We start from the raw sequence: 24,595 nt of genomic DNA on the forward strand, positions 1-24,595 counted from the left end.
CCAGGAGACCTACACTGTACATTGTGTTGTAAATACTGTCGGGTGTGTACTTTGTATAGATTATGTAACCCTATTAATAAATGTGTATTGTGGAACGAACTACCTCTTTGTTGTAAGATCTCTCAGATCTAGATATGTATATGTCCATACTACTACAATGATTGAGGTGTATGCACAAAATACAGAACTAGTCTACAAAATGGCGACCGGCGAATGGACAGAAAAATTTGGTGGTCTCTTTCAGCAATATCTCAAGGGGTTGCAATATCTACAAAAGGCACACTTTGAAAGGGTTTTTCATTTGAATGCTAAAAAAATGAACATTGGGTGCTCTATGTGCTCGATATAGAAATGGGCTATAAGAAATAGCGGTGTTCTACAGTGTGTAATTAATAGGGAGCCTACGAGGAACACATAACTTTTGTTAAAAGCTAAATATAATATAGAATTGGTACATGAAGAGTCCAGATGCATTAGAAGGAGATGAAAAGAGCTGTTGCCCAATGTTTCTATGCATGAAGATTCAGTCTATTTAAAAAAAAAAAAAGAGAGCTGTTTCCTGTATGTATGCATATCAACAGGAATTGAGAGCACAGCACAAAAGATGGATAGGGAGGACAGACAGTCTTTAGAAAATGTGCTACTTGTAGCTAACAATATTGGCAAACTGTTGCCAGGAGTGCACATAACATTTCATGCAGATAATGTCTTGCAACGATGTAAATTGCTGGGAGTTGCCAACTCCAGAGATCAGGTTAAAGTTTTACTATTAACTGTTAACTTAGACACATGGTCTTCCCTACCAGACCATGTTAAAGAAGGAAGAGCAGATTACAATGAAACTGTAGATGAATTGCTAAAAATAATATATCCCTTTGACCTAGGCTTAAAAGCAGCGTATAGAACAAAACAGGAAAATAATGAGAATCCACTTCTTTATGCAAAGAGGCTATGGTCAGCTTACTATGTAGGCAAACGGAGAAACGTACACAGAGAGGACCCAGAGTACAAAACCCTCCTAATAGCTAATGCCCATCCAAAATTTAAAATTAAATGTGGATTTTTTATAAATCCCCTTAAAGATTCATATCAATGCATCATGGACTGTATGCACAAATTTTTTCATGTAGCCAGAAGGTCTAATTCTGTGAAATCAAAGATTTATCACCAGAGTGCAAACAACAAAACCTGTTTAGCAAGTCACACTACAGGAGAATTTGCCACCTTTTCAAACAGAAAGAGGCACCATTACAATTTCAATGCCTCCAAAGATAAGATCTATAGGCATGGCCCCCCAGGTACTATTCAAAGGCAAATAGCCTCATGCTCCCCTTTGAATGTAAATTCCATGGAAAGTGATCTCAGATTACAGCACAGGAGATCAGTTTTGAAAGAGGTTAAGTTAATTAGCACAATTACCTCTCTTGAAAATGAGATTGAACTACTGAAGTCGCATATTCATAATTGGGAAAATACCAATAAAATAATGGAAACATCACAACATGTTCTTAAGGTAAAATATGAAGCATGCCATGCAGATGTGGTACAGTGTAGGAAAGAACTGAAAGAAATAAAACAATCTTTTGATCAAATTGTTAAGGTCCCACAGAAAACCATCTGTTCCATTCAAACAGAAAATACTGGAGGGGGGGCAAACCTATCTATGCTATCTGCTAGGACTTCACCTTACTGGGAACAAACCTTAAATATAAGCAATTTAGAAAAAGCAAAAGAAATACCAGATCTAATGTGTCATTCAGATGTCTATGATCTGAGTCATTTGTTTTCACCAGATCCAAGGGTGAATGTCAGTGAACATATACCAATGTAAATATGTAAATGTAACAATGTGGCAGTGTTTGTTTTCTTTGTGTGAAAGAAAGGGAAAAGGGTAATAACTTTTGTCTAAGTTATATTTTCCAGGTGCAGGGAGCTCATGAAAAAGTATTTACATATTAATCAGGTGTATCAATATAGATGTATTTATACATAAATACATACACCTAAGGTAATGTATATTAGGCTGGGTATTCAAACATGGTTATTAGTAATACAGGTGTTTATCTTCCCCAAAGGATCAGAAGACTGCCATAAATATTCAAAGGTATAGGGTACAAGTAGTGTTTAGTACAGAAGCCTACTCTTGCTTCATTTTATATATTTTTTTATTTATGTATTTGTTTTTGGTTGGTGTTCTTTGTTTTTGTTTGTTTTTTTTTTTGTTTCCTTTCTCCTGTTTGCGTAAACACATAACAATTCATTTGCGATTTATCAAAGCTCTATCTAGGATGTATGGGTTCAATCCAAATGAATGTGTGTGTCTGAGTGATGGAATGCATGGGTATGAACTGTCCATGTGTAAAGAAAGATTTTTTTTTTTGTAGGGGTATACTCACCATTGTTTTTATAGCCAACAATAAGTGTGATCACACTAATGCGCATGCTTTGTACTGTTTATGATTATTTTATTAATTTTTCTCGTTTGTAATGAGCTCAATACTGGTACCAGTTTAAATTAATATTTTTTTTTACAAGTTTATATGTATTCGCGAATAAATAACCTGTGCACAGATAAGAGATCTCGATCCCTATAACTCTGAGAAACTGTAGGGATTTTGTTTTGATAATTTTTCCTTTTCTGTGGCTTAGAGTGAAGTTTCATTCACTCTGATACATGGAAAATACATAACAATGCATTGCTTTGCACTTTGTGGCATCTTATGGATTCAGTAGGTCTGGTGTTTTGTTTTTCCTTCTAAATTGACGCATGTGCTGTTAATATGTGTAAAGGTTTTATGTCTACAGGTTGTCTTCTTAAACTTTAAGTACTTACAAACACACCAGGTTTCCTATAACTTTTTGTTTGTCAGAGTACAGATATGTGGGTGTATCGGTACATTTTTGACTGTACTTACTGTGGATGGACGCATTATCTCAGCTGGAAGTCTGTTCCAATCATCCACTACTAGTTTAGTCCATTATGAACCTCTCAGAGAGGTACAGTGAGGTGTTATTAATTTTTGAGTTTTGTATTTTAGGAGAAATACACAGACAAGGACGAATGATTGGACCCAGACTGGACAAAGTACTTTGAAACACAGAGGACCTTAAAACATAATTTTTATTTTCGTTTTAAGGAAAAGCCTTGAATCTAATTAATTGCAGTCAGGTCCAACTAAATTCTAAAAAGAAACATTTTTAAACTTTTTTTAAAACAGAGATCCTGCTCTCTGTATTACAAGTTCTTGTGGCCTGATTGACTTGCAAACAGATTTGCACTGAGAGTCAATTAATATGTTAATCACCACCGACAGAGGGTGTTGCCTTTTGAATAGCTACAATGTTTGAAGGCAGTTTCAATGTTTTTTTTTGACAGAATACAGATTCAATTTTTTTTTTAATTTGTTACATTTTTCTCTCTCTTTTTTATTCTTTTTTTTATTCTTAACGGTAATTTTTTTTGTTTACAAAAAAAAAAAAAAAAAACAAAGGGGGGAAGAAAGATTTTTAATTTTTTTTTATTAATTCTTTTTTTAATGTTTACTATTTTTCTTTCTTTCCTATAGTACCTTTATTTTTATTTATTTTTTTATTTTTTATTGTGATTCTTGAGTTTGGTGTCACCAGGGTGAAATAAATGAATAAATAAATAAATAAAAAAGAGGGGAGTAGGGGGAACATTATATGGAGAACATTTAAAATGGTTAGAAATGTTGATATAGAATATTAAAGCTTCCCTATAGCATTTTGGGGATGGACCAAGTTCCAACAGTTTTTCTTCTTCTCTTTCGAAACTGGATAATTGTTTTATATAAATGTATGTCATGGTAGTTATTACCAACTATGACAGTAACACCTGGGTGTTAGCAAAAGTCATGTGACTATTTTCTCTGTATATGTGACATACAATCCTCTCTACAGTTCTAATATTGGGCAGTCATCATATGTGGTCATTGATCAAATTTTTTTTGTTTGTTTGTTGGTCAGTTTTCTTTTTTGTGCCATAACCAAATTCAAAGAGCATTGTGTGAATATCATATAGATATACTGGGACTGATGATACTCATAGTGATTGGCAAATAGCAGGGAGTATAGTACAATTGTACTTAAGAGTAATTTAGTTTGATTGTTCCTGAAGCCACTAGTGACTGATGACATCACACTCATCCGTATTCCGAATTATTTTTGTCTGCGTAGGCGACACTGCCTAATCTGCATGGAGAACTCTTAAAGTGATGACCTCTTCTGTAGCCTGCTAAAGGCAGGACGGAGCTATATGCCCAAAGGTTTGGCACCAGCCAAGGTTGAACGGAACACAGTTCCAGTAAAAAGGAGTTAGTGGTGAGTTGCGATGGCAACAAAACTCCCCGGAACACGTGAAGGGTCATACACGCACACACAACGTGGTATTCCACAGAAGGTGGGGGCAGAGGTACTTGCAGGCATATGACAATGGAGGAAGAAAGATGGGGGGATGAAAATCAGACACCTGGCTGAAGGGCGTAACCATTCAAATTGTTACACATGTCACTGGGAAAGGGGTCTCATTAGTATGTCGCAGTATATCTATGACAATTCTAATCAAAAGGTCCTTACGGCTCAGACTTACCAGACAAGCATTCAGTTGAATGCATATGTTTTAAATGTACTTGTGTTTTTATTTCTCTACCTTTGTCCACATTAATAAAGTATAATCTTAGAAAGCCAGGAAAAGCTGGTCCCCAGGCTATTATTGCATGCTGTATCCACTTGGAATCACCAGTGAAGGCCGTCCCAGAAGCAAGGGCAACATGACCAGATTCGCCTTATGGACTTTCGTACTGTTATTATCGGACTATTGTTATTATTGGACTGTTGAGAACAAGGATCCTCATGTTTTTGTTTTTTTTTCCTTATTGTTTTGTTTTGGTGCTGTTTCTCATGATTTCTATTTTGGACTTATGACATCCAGAACAAGTGATGACTACCAATACTGGGATCCAGAAGTGTGAACTGTAGAGATGGAGAGTTTAAAAGTTTTTTTTTCTTCTCAAAGAGTTTTATTTCATTTCAGAGGACAAAGTCAAACGTGCCAGATATTGAAGGAGATTGCACATAAACCATTATTCTAGGTGTGGCCGAGTCTCATATTTTCAACTGGCCACAAGGGGCCATCTGTTGCCTTATTGGATTATGTGAAATCTCCATTAATCGCTGTAAAATATTGCAATTAGAAATATATTTCAGTTAGAGGGAAATATATTTAAAATACTGAGTGTTGTGTTGGTGTTATTGTAATTAGTTCAACTTCAAAGGTTGGCCTTTTGTTCTCCCTGAGAACATCTTCCCTGGGTAGTAAACAACAGCCTTCTTTGACTCATCCAATCAGGCTGTGCCCAATATACATTTACTAGGTACAGTGACCAATTAGGGAGAATTATATTAGCCACACTACAGAAAGGAGGGGGGGATATAATGCTTTGTGACCAAGCTAACTCACTCTTTGGTGTGGGAACAGACAGCAGTCACCATGGGCTGACCTGAAGTTAACAGGTAATCTAATATACTTGTATTTTATACTGTACTGTAAATATGGGTGTTGTGGGTAATTTGTAAATACCATGTAAGCCAGGAGACTTACACTGTACATTGTGTTGTAAATACTGTCGGGTGTGTACTTTGTATAGATTATGTAACCCTATTAATAAATGTGTATTGTGGAACGAACTACCTCTTTGTTGTAAGATCTCTCAGATCTAGATATGTATATGTCCATACTACTACAATGATTGAGGTGTATGCACAAAATACAGAACTAGTCTACAGAGATATGAAACTCCATTCATGATCTAAGTTTTTTTCCATCCTGGGTGCATCTCTTAAACAATGATCTTGAGGGAGAGACCTAATCTCCTCAATAATAGGGTCTAAAAACTGAGGTTTATACCCTTTTTCCACAAACCTATTTTTAATACTGTAACCTGTTGGTCAAAATCCTCTAATTCGGAGCAATTTCTCCTGACCCTCAATATTTGGCCCTTGGGCACATTCTTCAACCATAGCGGATGGTGGCCACTATGCACTGGAAGATAACTATTTCTGTCGGTGGGTTTGAAGAACACTTTCGTTTGTACTCTGTCACCAACTCTGTAGATGTTCACATCTAAAAAGTGTATTTCCTCAGTGCTCCACTGGCTCGTAAGTCTGATATTATGAGTATTGTTGTTCAAATGAGACATATAATCTTGAAGTGCCAGTTCTGAACCTGCCCATATCAATATCAGGTCATCAATATAGCGTTTGTAATATAAGAGTTCTGGTCGTCTGTCTCTAAAAATCTCTTTATCCTCCCATTCACCCATAAAGAGGTTAGCGATGCTGGGCGCGAATTTCACGCCCATTGCAACGCCCCTCTTCTGGGTGAAGAAATGATGGTCAAACCAGAAGTAATTGTGAGAGAGACAGAAATCTAACGCATCTCTAAGAAATATTTTTTGTCTCAGAGGCAGATCTTCCCTTTTACTCAATGCCCAATTGAGTGCTAGTAGAGCATCCTCATGTTGGATAATAGTGTATAAGCCCACCTCAACAACAAAACCCAAGACAAAGCGAGCCAGGGGATGTAGAGCAGGACACAGGGTCCAAAAAAAGAAGGAGGGAAACAGATTAGGAGGTATTTTTAATCTTAGTAATACACCGCTTACACATAAAGAAACTAACATCCTACATCAGGGACTAGGGATGAGCTTCGAGTTCGAGTCGAACTCATGTTCGACTCGAACATTGGCTGTTCGCAAGTTCGCCGAACAGCGAACAATTTGGGGTGTTCGCGGCAAATTCGAATGCCGCGGAACACCCTTTAAAAGTCTATGGGAGAAATCAAAAATGCTAATTTTAAAGGCTAATATGCAAGTTATTGTCATAAAAAGTGTTTGGGGACCCGGGTCCTGCCCCAGGGGACATGGATCAATGCAAAAAAAAGTTTTAAAAACGGCCGTTTTTTCAGGAGCAGTGATTTTAATAATGCTTAAAGTCAATCAATAAAAGTGTAATATCCCTTTAAATTTCGTACCTGGGGGGTGTCTATAGTATGCCTGTAAAGGGGCGCATGTTTCCTGTGTTTAGAACAGTCTGACAGCAAAATGACATTTTGAAGGAAAAAACTCATTTAAAACTACCCGCGGCTATTGCATTGCCGACAATACACATAGAAGTTCATTGATAAAAAACGGCATGGGAATTCCCCAAAGGGGAACCCCGAACCAAAATTTAAAAAAAAAAATGACGTGGGAGTCCCCCTAAATTCCATACCAGGCCCTTCAGGTCTGGTATGGATATTAAGGGGAACCCCGGCCAAAAAAAAAAAAAAAAAATGACGTGGGGTTCCCCCTAAATTCCATACCAGACCCTTCAGGTCTGGTATGGATTTTAAGGGGAACCCCGCGCCAAAAAAAAAAAAAAAAATGGCGTGGGGTCCCCCCAAAAATCCATACCAGACCCTTATCCGAGCACGCAACCTGGCAGGCCGCAGGAAAAGAGGGGGGGACGAGAGTGCGGCCCCCCCTCCCTCCTGAACCGTACCAGGCCACATGCCCTCAACATTGGGAGGGTGCTTTGGGGTAGCCCCCCAAAACACCTTGTCCCCATGTTGATGAGGACAAGGGCCTCATCCCCACAACCCTGGCCGGTGGTTGTGGGGGTCTGCGGGCGGGGGGCTTATCGGAATCTGGAAGCCCCCTTTAACAAGGTGACCCCCAGATCCCGGCCCCCCCCTGTGTGAAATGGTAAGGGGGTACATAAGTACCCCTACCATTTCACGAAAAAAGTGTCAAAAATGTTAAAAATGACAAGAGACAGTTTTTGACAATTCCTTTATTTAAATGCTTCTTCTTTCTTCTATCTTCCTTCATCTTCTGGTTCTTCTGGCTCTTCTGGTTCTTCCTCCGGCGTTCTCGTCCAGCATCTCCTCCGCGGCGTCTTCTATCTTCTTCTCCTCGGGCCGCTCCGCACCCATGGCATGGGGGGGAGGCTCCCGCTCTTCTCTTCTTCTTTTCTTCTCTTCTTCTCTTCTTCATTTTCTTCTCCGGGCCGCTCCGCATCCATGCTGGCATGGAGGGAGGCTCCCGCTGTGTGACGGCGCTCCTCGTCTGACAGTTCTTAAATAACCCGGTGACCCCGCCCCCTCTGACGCACGGGACATGACGGGACTTCCCTGCGGCATTCCCCGTGACGTCACAGGGAAGTCCCGTCAAGTCACCGTGCGTCAGAGGGGGGCGGGGTCACCGGGTGGCCCCGCCCCCCCGTTATTTAAGAACTGTCAGACGAGGAGCGCCGGTGTCTTGTCAAATAGAGTCCCCTATCATATAGTGTCCTCCCTGTACTGCGCAGGCGCAGTACGGAGGACAAACGAGACGCCGAAAGTCTCCGAAGTTTAACAGCTGATCATCAGCTGTACACGGCGCCTGCGCTGTTATTCTCACCCTATGTCCAGGATCATTCCCTACTATCCAAGTGGACATAGAGTGAGAATATATAGTTGCCGAGTGCAGCGAGGCCGTGCCCGAAGCGTGGCGAGCGAAGCGAGCCCGCGAGGGGCCCTCTTACACTGCCATCGCTAAAACCTGCCGAAGCGCCGTGTACAGCTGATGGTCAGCTGATCAACTTCGGACATTTTCGGCATCTCCTTCTGCTCCGTACTGCGCAAGCGCTGCGCCTGCGCAGTACGGAGCGGACACTATCCGATAGGAGGACACTATATGGCAGAACACCGTCACACAGCGGGAGCCTCCCTCCATGCCAGCATGGATTGCGGAGCGGCCCGGAGAAGAAAAGAAGAAAAGAAGAAGAGAAGAAGAGAAGAAAAGAAGAAGAGAAGAGCGGGAGCCTCCCCCCCATGCCATGGGTGCGGAGCGGCCCGAGGAGAAGAAGATAGAAGACGCCGCGGAGGAGATGCTGGACGAGAACGCTGGAGGAAGAACCAGAAGAGCCAGAAGAACCAGAAGATGAAGGAAGATAGAAGAAAGAAGAAGCATTTAAATAAAGGAATTGTCAAAAACTGTCTCTTGTCATTTTTAACATTTTTGACACTTTTTTCGTGAAATGGTAGGCCCTTACCATTTCACACAGGGGGGGGGGCCGGGATCTGGGGGTCACCTTGTTAAAGGGGGCTTCCAGATTCCGATAAGCCCCCTGCCTGCAGACCCCCACAACCACCGGCCAGGGTTGTGGGGATGAGGCCCTTGTCCTCATCAACATGGGGACAAGGTGTTTTGGGGGGCTACCCCAAAGCACCCTCCCAATGTTGAGGGCATGTGGCCTGGTACGGTTCAGGAGGGAGGGGGGGGCCGCACTCTCGTCCCCCCCTCTTTTCCTGCGGCCTGCCAGGTTGCGTGCTCGGATAAGGGTCTGGTATGGATTTTTGGGGGGACCCCACGCTGTTTTTTTTTTTTTTGGCGCGGGGTTCCACTTAAAATCCATACCAGACCTGAAGGGTCTGGTATGGAATTTAGGGGGAACCCCACGTCATTTTTTTTTTTTTTAATTTTGGCCGGGGTTCCCCTTAATATCCATACCAGACCTGAAGGGCCTGGTATGGAATTTAGGGGGACTCCCACGTCATTTTTTTTTTTTAATTTTGGTTCGGGGTTCCCCTTTGGGGAATTCCCATGCCGTTTTTATCAATGAACTTCTATGTGTATTGTCGGCAATGCAATAGCCGCGGGTAGTTTTAAATTAGTTTTTTCCTTCAAAATGTCATTTTGCTGTCAGACTGTTCTAAACACAGGAAACATGCGCCCCTTTACAGGCATACTATAGACACCCCCCAGGTACGAAATTTAAAGGGATATTACACTTTTATTGTTTGACTTTAAGCATTATTAAAATCACTGCTCCTGAAAAAACGGCCGTTTTTAAAACTTTTTTTTGCATTGATCCATGTCCCCTGGGGCAGGACCCGGGTCCCCAAACACTTTTTATGACAATAACTTGCATATAAGCCTTTAAAATTAGCACTTTTGATTATTCATGTTCGTGTCTCATAGACTTTAACGGTGTTCGCATGTTCGAACGAACTTTTTTCCTGTTCGCATGTTCTGGTGCGAACCGAACAGGGGGGTGTTCGGCTCATCCCTATCAGGGACTAAAATGTGGCCTTAATAGACCACTCACCAAGTTCGATGCCTATATAGATATATTAGATGTACATAAATATGTGCGGAGGCTGAGTATTAAAAAACATTTTTTAAATAAAAACTCGAACCCAACCAGTCTGAGCCTGGTCTCAGCACTGGCGGTGGATAGTGGGTTAAAAAACAAGTCCTTATTCAATCCCCCCAATAATGGCTCCCACCATTTGGAGGTTTTTAAAAGTCTTATTTTAAGAGATTTAGATCAGTTAAAACCAAAAAAACAAGTGAACCCGAGATATATTAAGGAAGGCATTGAGAAAGGACATAATAATCAGACCTGCTGACAAGGGAGGGGGAGTGATGATTATGTCAAAGGACTACTACACCACTCAGCTGTCTGAATTGTTGTCAGATAAAGATACATACGAGATGCTAGGTAAGGATCCAACCCCTCAGTACAGAGCCGAATTAAAAACGCTGATTGATTTTGGCTATCGCTCACATGTCCTTACGGACAAAGAGAAAAGATTTCTGTTCCCCAGCAGTAGTCGCACCCCTACTATTTACACCCTTCCGAAAATCCACAAGGATTCGACCAATCCCCCCCCTAGACCCATAGTTAATGGGATTGATTCGGTCACCTCAAGATTAGGACAGTATTTAGACATATTCCTACAAAAAAGTGTAACCACAACCAGAGCCTATTTGAAAGACACTAATGCCGCGTACACACGGTCGGACTTTTCAGCTACAAAAGTCCGACAGCCTGTCCGACATACTTCCGGCGTACCTTCGGCAGACTTGCGGCAGACTTTCTAACGAATGGACTTGCCTACACACGACCACACAAAAGTACGACAGCCTAGTACGCGGTGACGTACACCAAGTCCGACGAGACTATAAAACGGAAGTTCAATAGCCCGTACGACACCCTTTGGGCTCCTTCTGCTAATCTCGTGTTTATCTCGTGTTAGTAGAAGTTTGGTGAGAGACGATTCGCGCTTGTGAGACTCGCATTTTTCAGTTTGTTTTAACTGTTGTTCAGTCTGTGCTTGTGAGGTTTGTATCTGCTTTTCAGTGCGTTTGGTCAGTTGGCATTGAGAAAACTTTGTTTTATTGTCCGCTCGTTCCTGATTTTCAGGTCGCTCTTCACAGGCCTTGCTGTTCTTCAGTGCGTTCTGTTTAGTGCGTTCTGACCAGCCGACCGTTTTGAAACCATGTTACCTGTACGTACTCGTCGTCGAGCTCCTGCATTGTATGTGTTTGGTGCTGTAGTTTATTCTTCAGACCAAGACCAGTCCATGAACAGGGCGAGGAGGAGTTCATGGACCAAGAATTGGTTGCTCCAGCGTGACCAGTTCTGTCACATGCCATTGCTCCGTGAGATCCGTGAGAATAATCCTGAGGATTTCAGGAACTTTCTCCGGATGATGGACCCCGTTTTTGACCGTTTGTTGGCTTTGCTGACCCCCTATATCAGCAGGCAGGATACCTGCATGAGGCAAGCCATCACTCCGGAGCAGAGGCTAGTTGCCACGTTGCGGTACTTGGCGACAGGGAGAAGCCTGCAGGACCTCAAGTTCTCGACAGGCATCTCCCCCCAGGCTCTGGGGATCATTATCCCAGAGACCTGTTCTGCCATCATCCAGGTCCTGCAGAAGGACTATATTAAGGTAAGATATTTTTCTTTTATTAGCATCACATGTTCTTTTATGTAATCTTTGATAATGTAATGTATTTCTTGCTTCAAACACTACTTACCATCATTGCAATATAGTGTGAATGTCCCCTTTTTATCCTCACACATGCTGGATTTTTTTCCTGTTATTTTTTGTCATGCATGTATATTTTCCTTCAATAACCTCCCCAGCATGCAATGATGGGAACATATCCACCTAGTCTACTCATTTTGAATGTATTTTGTTTGAGTGTATTTAGTGTGCTTATAATTAGCAATTAGCTTGATTTCCCAACCCCCCCCCCTCGTAAAAATTTGCTTGAATGTTCTGTGGTGTTGATTTGTCTAAAGCAAATATATGTTGCACTTTGCAAAATGCATGTGCACTCTACAAGTGCATTTGTTCCAGTGCTTTAGTAAATGAGCAGAAGCTCTGCTGATTTCCATCATCAAATCATATGCAAGCCACAAAGTGTTTTCATTAATTGCCCTTGCATGTGATTGTGTACTCCTTGCAACATGAATGCCTTTTTACCTTACCTCATTTACTGTAAGCTGGTTAGCAACTGCACCTGCAGAGTGCGACAACTGCAGTCTTGTAGCCTTTTTAGTCCCTAAATTCCTGCGTGTCCTAAAAGTAATCTTTTTTAGGGATTTCACAACCCCCTAAAATGTAATCAATGTTCCATCAGAGGGGGTGAGCAATCTGATAAGTGTGCCTTTCCATATTAGTTATTCCAGAAGAATTAAATTATTTAATGTTATACTGATGCTGGGGAATAATGTTTTTAATTGTATAATTTTCTTGCAATGTTAGCTTCCAAATTAATGATTTTGGTTTTCTTGTTTGATTCCCCAGTTTCCTTCAACGCCACAGGAATGGCAGACTGTGGCATCCCATTTTGCCAGCCGTTGGGACTTTCCCAATTGTGGAGGGGCTATAGATGGGAAACATGTCCACATCGTGCCACCACCCCATTCGGGGTCATACTATTTTAATTATAAGGGGTTCCACAGTATTGTTTTAATGGCGGTGGTGTCGGCACACTATGAATTTTTATATGTGGACGTGGGGAAGAATGGCCGGATGTCGGATGGAGGAGTATTTGCCCAGACGGAGTTCTGCCAGCGTCTCCAGAGTGGTGGCCTGGGATTGCCACCTGATGCGGATAACGTGGAAGGACTCCCCTTTGTCTTCATTGCCGATGAAGCCTTCGCTCTGAGCAAGCACCTCATGAGGCCATTCCCCCAAAGAACCCTCACCCCGGAGAGGAGGGTTTTTAATTTCCGGCTGGCCAGAGCTAGAAGAGTGGTTGAGAATGCGTTTGGAATTCTGGCCAGCCGGTTCCGCCTGTTTCAAACATCCATTAATTTGGCGGAATACAAACTTAATTTTATCATTTTATCGTGCTGCATTCTGCACAACTTTTTACACAAACATTCTCTAAATTATATAGGAACAGTTGGGCCTGAGGCCGGACTTATAGATGACAACCTTACGGGCCTGGATACTGTCTGTACTGGCTTGGCCCCCCAAAGTGCCCGTCAAGTTAGACAGCAATATGTTAATTATTTTATGGGTAGGGGGGCCATTGCAATGGGCCAGGATATTTTTTTAAATAAAAAAAAAAATTTGATGAAATCTGGAATTATATTTATTGCTTGCCTTTCTTTTGGGCTTTCTCCTAGGTTATGGTCGAGCAGTTGTAGTGCCAACTGTATTTTCCTTTTAAATGTCTAAATAAGCTCCATTGCCACTGTAAACAACTTTTTTACAATTATAACCAAACTGATACTGAGCATTGAAATAACAAACCACACATTTATTTAATTCCTATAAGGAGATGTTTTTATTAATCGTTGTTATGCATTCAGTTATGCATTTAGTAGAAAATGTTCATAGACAAAAATATCATGATATCTTAATAATTTGCAAAAATATAATTATATTTAAATATTTCTACATAATCCACAAAAAAATTTTTTGGCCTTTTTGATTTTCGCAAACAGGCTTTTTTTTTTTTTTTAAATCCTTTTTTGTTTATTTTTTTGGTTTTTTAAAATCCTTTTTTTTTATTTTTTTTTTTTTGTTTTTTTAAATCAAGTTTTTTTTTTTTTTTGGTTTTTATAAAATCAAGTTTTTTTTTTTTTTGTTTTTTTAAATCAAGTTTTTTTTTTTTTGTTTTTATAAAATCAAGTTTTTTTTTTTTTTTTTTTGGTTTTAGGTCATGACTTTGTAGCAAGCGGCCTATATGGCTTGATAGATTGATGAGGCCTACATAGGGAGAAGATGATGAGGGGTTAGCAGAAACCTAATAATAAGTGTTTTTTGTCTTGTGACTTTATCTTTTCCAGATATAATGAATCCCCTATTTAAGGATCCAGAGTTCCTTACAGCTTTCATATCTAATTATCGAGAGATGAGGAATTTGTGGGAGGTGAAACACCCTCAGTATTATGCAAAGCATGTGAGGAAGTCAACGCTGGAGAGACTTCTGTCCTTTGTCCAGGCGACCATCCCGGAAGCAACAATGGAGACATTGCTCAAGAAAATTGGGGTCTTGAGGAATATGTATAAGAGGGAGCATAAGAAGATCCAGGAATCAATGAGATCAGGAGCATCAGCAGATGATGTTTATGTACCCAGGCTGTGGTACTACAATCAACTCCGTTTTCTTGATGACCAGAATGAAGCTAGGGCATCACTTTCAACCCTTCCCTCCACCCTTCCCTCCACCCTTCCCTCCACCCCAGCAGAGGCTGATGAGGAGCAAGCTGGGTCTTCCATCCTGGATGAACCGGATATGACCATCTGGAGTCAGGTAAATTATATTAACAAATATTTACTGTACTAATATTAATGATGTTAACTGGATGTTATAATTGTCTAAAATAATTTTGGCCTCAAAATTGTGTATACATATCAATTGACAGGAGTGGCTAAATATGTTTGGCACCTGCTATAAAAAATTAGGGTGTCTGATTAGACTCTTTTATTAAAGAGATGTATTCACATTGAATTTGCTAGTCATGAGAAGCAAATTGTGTGTCATTGATGAACCCCAAATAAATAAATAAAACTATGTCCTTTTTTTATACACAGGATGAGTACATCCAGGAGGAATGTGTGGAAAGTGGCAGGCAGGAGGAGACCGGGCCCATGGACAGCCTGGAGGAGGGCGGATTCTCCATCATCCTGGAGGAGGCTGGGCCCAGTGTCAGGCAGCAGGTGGCTGGTCCAAGTGAGGTGGCTGGTCCCAGTGAGGTGGCTGGTCCCAGTGAGGTGGCTGGGCCCAGTAGGAGCATGACCCAATCACAAGTGCTTCCCCTCCACCTTCCCAAAAAAAGGGCCAGGAAGGGGACGGTCACACAGGAGGCATCCCTGCGCCTCATGCAAGGGGCCACCCGTTTTTTGAGAAGCCCCCCCGAAGCAGAAGAGTCCTATGGCTGCTACTTAGCCAGCAGGCTTCTTCAAATGGATTGGGAGCAGCGTCTCATTTGCGAGCGCCTATTTGGGGAAACTATCCAGAAGGGGCTGCAGGGCACGCTAACCCGAAACACACAACTACATGAGGCAGCCCCCCTCCTCCTCCTCCTCCTCCTCCTGCCACAACTGAAACACCACAGCCACAGCCTCCAAAGAAGGCTACAGGGAAGGCTGCAGGGAAGGCTGCAGGGCAGCGTGGAGGAAAGGCTGCAGGGAAGAGAAGAAAGTGATGACCTGGGTTCGGTCTGGTCTGACAGAAGACGCAGGCTGTTGTAGGACCACAGTCTGGGGACATCTAGATCATCTGCTGGTGCTGTTGATCTCTGGGATTCTTGGACCAGATTGTGCTCCCTCTTATATGGACTCCTCAAGATCCCAATTTTCTTGTACACCGACTTTTTCCAGCGTTGACTTCCTCTTTATTTTATTTTGACCATGAACAAATGGATCTTTTTTGAGTTTAGCAAAAGACTTTATGTGTTTTCTTTTAAATCATTGATTTTACACACAATGTTAAATTAACAAGGGACAACAATCTCATTGAGTTTGAAAAAACACACCAAAAATACATTACTAATGTTAATAATGTTCAAGTGGTAAGTCTTGAAAATAAAAAAATCTACATAACCAAAAACGGTGCTTTGGGTTAACTTTATCTAAAAACTAAAAAATAAGCACTAGAAAAACAAAACTAGAATAATGGGTTCTTTGTGGTAACTTTACAAACCTAAAAAAAATAAATAAATAAAAGGTAAAAAGTATTATTAGTATGGAAACATTGTTTTTAAAAAGCATACTATATCATTCATGAGATCAAAAAGAGAAAAATAATCCAGAAATCAGTTTGGGAGAACTCTGAATATGAACAGCAAAACACCTTCGTTCTTTAGAGCATTCGTAAAGAAGAAATAAAATGCGCTGCATTCAACGATCACAGATTTTGCAGCGTGATGAATGTGCTACCTACAATACGAACACTAGTTTTACTAGACCGAGTGCTTCCGTTTAGTTTTTGCTTATGAGCATACGTAGTTTTTTTGTCCGTAGGACTAGCATACAGACGAGCGGACTTCGGGGTCCGTAGTAGTTACGACGTAAAGATTTGAAGCATGTTTCAAATCTAAAGTCCGTCGGATTTGAGGCTAAAAAAGTACGTTGAAAGTCCGGAGAAGCCCACACACAATCGGATTACCAGCCAGCTTTAGTCCGTCAGCGTCCGTTGGACTTTTGTAGCTGAAAAGTCCGACCGTGTGTACGCGGCATAAGAGTTTATTACAGGATCTGAAAGAAATCAGCTTAGCAGGGAAAAATGAGGTGTATCTGGTCACATCTGATGTGACCAGCTTATACACTATTATCCAACATGAGGATGCTCTACTAGCACTCAATTGGGCATTGAGTAAATGGGAAGATCTGCCTCTGAGACAAAAAATATTTCTTAGAGATGCGTTAGATTTCTGTCTCTCTCACAATTACTTCTGGTTTGACCATCATTTCTTCACCCAGAAGAGGGGCGTCGCAATGGGCGCGAAATTCGCGCCCAGCATCGCTAACCTCTTTATGGGTGAATGGGAGGATAAAGAGATTTTTAGAGACAGACGACCAGAACTCTTATATTACAAACGCTATATTGATGACCTGATATTGATATGGGCAGGTTCAGAACTGGCACTTCAAGATTATATGTCTCATTTGAACAACAATACTCATAATATCAGACTTACGAGCCAGTGGAGCACTGAGGAAATACACTTTTTAGATGTGAACATCTACAGAGTTGGTGACAGAGTACAAACGAAAGTGTTCTTCAAACCCACCGACAGAAATAGTTATCTTCCAGTGCATAGTGGCCACCATCCGCTATGGTTGAAGAATGTGCCCAAGGGCCAAATATTGAGGGTCAGGAGAAATTGCTCCGAATTAGAGGATTTTGACCAACAGGTTACAGTATTAAAAAATAGGTTTGTGGAAAAAGGGTATAAACCTCAGTTTTTAGACCCTATTATTGAGGAGATTAGGTCTCTCCCTCAAGATCATTGTTTAAGAGATGCACCCAGGATGGAAAAAAACTTAGATCATGAATGGAGTTTCATATCTCCCTTCCACTCACAGTACAAGGAGGTGGAGAATATTTTCCATAAGCATTGGCATGTCCTTTGTCTGGATAGGACACTGGCAAGTGTTCTACCTGACAAGCCCAAGTTCATTTACCGTAAGGCGCCAAGCTTTGGGGATGTTATAGTCAAAAAGATTATTGATCCCCCCGGGAGAAATCCAACCTTCTGGGAACAAAATGTTTTTTTTGCGTGCCGGAAGTGCAAAGCGTGCAGAATGGTGGCGAGACCTATGAGAAAAATAGAAAAATTCACTGCAACTTCCAACAATAGGGAATTTGAAATTAGGCACTTTATAACATGTAATACATCACATGTAGTGTATGCCCTGCGTTGTCCATGTGGATTAATGTACATAGGTCGCACTAAGCGTCTTTTAAGAGTGAGAATTGCTGAGCATGTGCACAACATTACTATTGGCTATAAAGACCATAACGTATCCCTGCATTTCAAATTACATCACGGACAAGATCCTGCTGGATTGTTATTTTGGGGGATTGATCACATCAAACAATCTTGGAGGGGGGGTAATATAATAAGGGATTTATCAAAAAAAGAAACTCAATGGATTTTTTTAACTGACACTCTTAGCCCGAAAGGGTTAAATATCGAACTTGATATTAATTGCTTTATCAGCGATTTTTAGGTTCACTAGAGTGGACGATTACACAATGTATTAGAGTTTTAATGGAGGGGTTCCTCACTCTGAGATTATGATCTGTTTTCTGTATAGATAACTTAATAACTTAATAACTATGCCCCGTTTGGATTACATATTTTTTTATTGTGTATGTACAATATGGAACTACAGTACCTGACCGCGAGATTGTGTTTCCAGCGCGATAGCATCGCGCTGGTTCTCGGCGACAGGGTACTGTGAATGTCGCGCTGGCTCACTCATCGGGAAAGGAAAACTTTGTTTTCCTTCCGCGATGAGTGACAGGCAGCGCTGACAGCTGTCTAGTATGAATCCTGAGGCGGGAACACCGCGCCAAATTTTAAATGAAAAAACCGGCGTGGGTTCCCCCCTCGGAGGCATACCAGGCCCTTAGGTCTGGCATGGATTGTAAGGGGAACCCCTATGCCGAAAAATCGGCGTGGGGGTCCCCCCCAAATCCATACCAGACCCTTATCCGAGCACGCAGCCCGGCCGGCCAGGAAAGGGGGTGGGGACGAGCGAGCGCCCCCCCCCTCCTGAGCCGTACCAGGCCGCATGCCCTCAACATGGGGGGTGGGTGCCTTGGGGGAGGGGGGCGCCCTGCGGCCCCCCCACCCCAAAGCACCTTGTCCCCATGTTGATGAGGACAAGGGCCTCTTCCCGACAACCCTGGCCGTTGGTTGTCGGGGTCTGCGGGCGGGGGGCTTATCGGAATCCGGGAGCCCCCCTTAATAAGGGGGCCCCCAGATCCCGGCCCCCCACCCTGTGTGAATGAGTTTGGGGTACATGGTACCCCTACCCATTCACCTAGGGAAAAGTGTCAATATAAAAAAAACACACTACACAGGTTTTAAGAGTAATTTATTAGTCAGCTCCGGGGTCTTCTTCCGACTTCGGGGGGTCTCCTTCCGACTTCTCCCGGTGTTCGGCCTCTTCTCCCGGGCCCCGCCGCTATCTTCTTCCAGCTCTATTGCCAGCGAGGGGCCCGGTCTGCTGCCGCTGTCTCGCCGCCGCTGTCTTGTCGCCGCTGTCTCTCCGCTTCTTCTCTTCTTTTCTTCTTCCCCGATGTTGACACGACGCTCTCTCCGGCTCGAATGCTGTGTGCGAGCTGCGGAGCCATTTATATAGGCGGTAACCCCGCCCCCTTACGACGTCATGGTCCCAGCATGCGCAGGGACTCTGGCGTCATAAGGGGGCGTGGCCCCAGAGTCCCTGCGCATGCTGGGACCATGACGTCGTAAGGGGGCGGGGTTACCGCCTATATAAATGGCTCCGCAGCTCGCACACAGCATTCGAGCTGGAGAGAGCGTCGTGTCAACATCGGGGAAGAAGAAAAGAAGAGAAGAAGCGGAGAGACAGCGGCGACAAGACAGCGGCGGCGAGACAGCGGCAGCAGACCGGGCCCCTCGCTGGCAATAGAGCTGGAAGAAGATAGCGGCGGGGCCCGGGAGAAGAGGCCGAACACCGGGAGAAGTTGGAAGGAGACCCCCCGAAGTCGGAAGAAGACCCCGGAGCTGACTAATAAATTACTCTTAAAACCTGTGTAGTGTGTTTTTTTTATATTGACACTTTTCCCTAGGTGAATGGGTAGGGGTACCATGTACCCCAAACTCATTCACACAGGGTGGGGGGCCGGGATCTGGGGGCCCCCTTATTAAGGGGGGCTCCCGGATTCCGATAAGCCCCCCGCCCGCAGACCCCGACAACCAACGGCCAGGGTTGTCGGGAAGAGGCCCTTGTCCTCATCAACATGGGGACAAGGTGCTTTGGGGTGGGGGGGCCGCAGGGCGCCCCCCTCCCCCAAGGCACCCACCCCCCATGTTGAGGGCATGCGGCCTGGTATGGCTCAGGAGGGGGGGGGCGCTCACTCGTCCCCACCCCCTTTCCTGGCCGGCCGGGCTGCGTGCTCGGATAAGGGTCTGGTATGGATTTGGGGGGGACCCCCACGCCGATTTTTCGGCATAGGGGTTCCCCTTACAATCCATGCCAGACCTAAGGGCCTGGTATGCCTCCGAGGGGGGAACCCACGCCGGTTTTTTCATTTAAAATTTGGCGCGGTGTTCCCGCCTCAGGATTCATACTAGACAGCTGTCAGCGCTGCCTGTCACTCATCGCGGAAGGAAAACAAAGTTTTCCTTTCCCGATGACTGAGACATCTCGGCGCTGGCTCCTGCGACGGGGCTCGTAGGTGTCAAATCTCGCCGAGAAGTGCGGCGAGATTGACACAATATCGCGGTCACCTACTGTATGTGATACAGAGCGGTACCGGAGAATCTTTTATCAACTTCCGCTTTCTATCTATGTAGAATTTTAGATTGTGCAGTTAATTTTAATCTGATTGGATTTTAACCACTATTATTTTTGTGATTTTATCACAAGTTCTGAGGTTGCTGCGATTATATGCGATTTTGCATGTAACATTTTAATTTTTGTTAATTTTATGTCAATAGGTATGTCAGGTAATTTTAATCTGATTAGATTTTAATCATTATTATTTTCGTGATTTTATCACAAGTTCCGATGTTGCTGCGATTATATGCGATTTTGTATGTAACATTTTTAATTTTTGTTAATTTTATGTCAATTTTATGTCGCAATGTGATAAACTTATCTGATTTAATATGATAATTATATCGGGTGAGGAACTATGGGTATTTTAATTACTTGGTCACTACACTGCGACATCCATATAGCTTAATAATGTTTGGGGGTTAAGCGACTCTCTCTCTTCAGTTGCACCTGGAATATATGGAAGAGGAGATGTTTAGTTTTAATCCAGGACATAGGCACTGTTTCTCACAAGGAATTGGGAGTTTGCAGATGTAATGCAAGATTCTGGTATAAATAGACTGCGGTGTCATTTAAATGTGCAGCCTGCAGCTTTTGGTTGGTTGGAGTATGTTGGAGTATGTTTAAGATAGGGACGCACCTTCCAATCAGACCTAGTGCTTGCCAAGTATTAACTCATTAGGGCGGAGTGTTGGTTGTGCCCCACCCCCTGGTTTTCAGATAAATTTTGTTCAACAAGCCGTGTAGTCATGCTCTTTGAAAAAGTCTTCCTGACGAAACTAGTCAGAGCACGATACCACGGCAACCGTTATCACGTGAGGACGCAGTGTGCTTTTAGCCTGAAGCTTCAGACACGAGAGGGAGGAAGTGCGGATCAGCTGTGCCTGGCTGACACGCAGTGCGCTCCAAGCTTGTAGTTGTATACTAGTGGAATGAAGGACTGATCAGCTGTGAGTGTGTAACATCCATCCAGTCTGCAACCAGTACCCTTGTGCTTTGAGAGAAGCAGTTTGAGTTATCCACTTTATCCATTACCAACCAACTTAAAGCTAGAAGACTATCCTTTGTAAGGAACTGCGCCCATTGATTTTTACAGTGTATTTACTTTATTAGTTTTTTTTCTCTGATTTGTGACTTACAATAAATGATCAAAACGGTACTGGACTATTCGGGGTCTCTTTTTTACATGTGGACATTGTTGCTGTTATCTGATCATCAACCCTGGAGGACTTCGGGAGTAAACAGAGAGAGGATTTGATCCAAGGCTTGTTAACCTCCTGGCTCCGGTGAGTTTGAACCCCTATGGGGTGTGTGCAGCACAAGGTGTCCCAATAGATGATGAAAGGTGCACCCATCAGATCTACTATTCATATAAGGGAATCCAGACCGAGCTCCTACCGCTGTGTCTTTGTTGGAATTTACCTGCCTGCATGTGTTTTGCTTGCATTTACAAAGACTTTGTTTTATCAGTCAGCATTGAGGACTGAAAATAGCGCTGCTTTGATGGGTTAATTGCTGTTTCATATAGTACATTCATTCATCCATATTTATATTTCTATTTTTTATTAAGTGGCTGCTGAGAGATATCTCACTCAGAATATGGTGACATCAGGTTAAATCACTGCGGTTTATTACAATCATTATTTTCCATTTTCATATACCGAATATCCTTTAGCGCTGAGATAGGAGGATTGGAGTAGGGCGTATTGTCTCCTTTTTGTTTGTATAGAGATATATCTTTATCAATGAAAACTTTCAGAGGAATTGCGCGACCTGGTGGCGCTATATAGATGATATTTTTGCAATATGGCGGGGCAACATTGAATCTCTCAAAATATTTGATGAAATACTCAATGGGTTCTCTCCGGATATTCAATTTAAGATGCATGTTGGTGGTGATTCTGTTCCCTTTTTAGACACACGGCACACACAGTTGTAGACAACAGAAACAGACAAAACCTAGGATACCATTTGTATTCCAGTTTCACAGTTACAGTGAAACATTTTTTAATATAGTGAAAAAACATTGGCCACTTTTGAAGCGATCATACCCTCAAATAGACAAATTTCAGCAAATTCCCATGAAGGCATATCGGAGAAATAAAACATTACAGGATACTTTGGTGCGATCGGAATTTAGAACTGGTACACAAGAAAAAAAATGACATTCCTTGGTAAAAAAAGAAAAGGATGTTTCCCATGCCTAAACTGCATTCAATGCAATCTTATGTTAAAGGGTAATCACTATATCTATCCTAACAGTGGAGAAAAGATAATGGTTAATGGTTTCTATACCTGTCAGTCATCATATGTGGTATATATTCTTGTGTGCCCCTGTAATCTCATTTATGTGGGTGAGACAACAAAAAAATCAAGGATCGCATAGCACAACATCGCAGTACAATTAGACATTTTCAACCTGATCTCCCTGTGTCACATCATTTTTTTAGAAACGGGACACAAGGAATCAGAATTGCGTTTCATGGTATTGGAAGAGGTGTTCCGCGATAGAAGAGGGGGAGACAGAATTTTGAAACTGAAAAAGCGCAAGGTTTGGTGGATTACTAGATTACAGTCTCTGCATCCTAGGGGAATGAACAGAGACTATGATCTATATTTATTCTTGTAGGCAAACTGACGTGAGAGAGTTTTACAATATACATACAGGGATTCTAATAACATATATATACGTATGTTTAATTTCTTTTTCCTCTAGATCCAGTGGAATATTTCCCTGCTTGAGAAATTCTCAATTGCTACATATTTTGGATGAATATTGAAATAAAGAAGCTCTAGATTGCATTTAGGCGAATTGAGCAGATGAATGATTTTTTGATAAGTCGCATGCCACTAATTCAGACATCCTGATGAGATTTAAATTCTAGACACGGCATATTCATTGTATTTAGATGTATATAGGTAGTATTTTGTATATATGTTTTTTCATTGATTCACGATAACACTGTTTTTCTCTGTCATTTAAAACTGGATGGGGTTAAGTTCATCATCGCTGGGGGTTGTTAATTGTGATGAAAAAGAGAGAAGCTGCGCTGAGTGAAAGTTCAATACAATGATAGCTTGTAGATAGCAAGATATGGATGAGTGACAGTTCAGACGATTCCAAATAAACACCCAAGTGAAACTGATCCACAAATAAGTGCCACTACCTTATAAAAAACCTGCTTACCAGATGGCAAGCAAAACCCAGTGGATGGCTATAGCCCAGCCAAGGCCTTTACTTGTATGGAAAGTACATCTGAACAGGTGTGGATAAGGGTTGGTCTCCAAACGCCCCGATGCCGTGGGACTCCGATGGGTCTCAGTAACTCAGCGGGGTATAAGGAAAAAGTCCAACCATAGCGTAATATTGCTTCAACATATTTAATCTAAAACAGTATTACACTTACATTTAAAAGAAAGTCAAATTACGCTTAGTACAAACAGAGCCGGACGGCTGCAATTCAAATCCCGTCCTCCTAGTGAAGCAGCGTGGTGACGTCAGCACGTATCCTCCTCCAGATGCATCTCTGACAGTGATATAGTATATATAAAGACTGAATCTATTTCGTCCTAACAACAGCTTTGTTTCTAAATATACCACTATACCCGTCACCCTATAATCTTATATATATAATCATGTTGCTATAAACAATAAATTTTTTCTTCTTACAGAAATATCTGTGCTCTGAATGGTACCTGCTAATATTACCAAAAAAGTCAGCAGTACCATTTAAGTCTGCGATTTGGAAAAATGATCAACTTACTCAAACTCACCTGATGCCCATAATTACTCCAACTGATGACGACTGTGCCAGTTTTCATATTCTCCAACGCTTCCCTGTAACCTCTGAGCCTCACTACATCTGGCTCAATATTAGGTGGTATTCATAGTGCAGACCCTACTTTTGATTGGTATGTCTTTTCCAGACATTGCTTCAACGATGCTCCTGTATATTCCTTTATCTCTGATCCTGATTTTGAGCTGTAACTGTGTTTCATTGTAGAATATTGTATAGCAGTAATACCCTACATGGAATGCCCCTGAAGAAAGGACTCTATATCGGTCCTGAAATGCGTCGGTCTTAATACTGAATGAACTGCTTTTACATATTCCGTTCTGCTTTCTGTTTTTATATATTCTAGTTATGATGATGTATGCACCACATTTTTTATACCAATAAATATATTTCTATTTTCTGATACTTTGTCATTGGTTAGTTGCCCTTGAAGTCCCATAGTATTCTTTTGGGGATACTCTTT

Source organism: Aquarana catesbeiana, linkage group LG07 (genome assembly GCF_042186555.1).
Source record: "Aquarana catesbeiana isolate 2022-GZ linkage group LG07, ASM4218655v1, whole genome shotgun sequence".
NCBI lineage: Eukaryota > Metazoa > Chordata > Amphibia > Anura > Ranidae > Aquarana > Aquarana catesbeiana.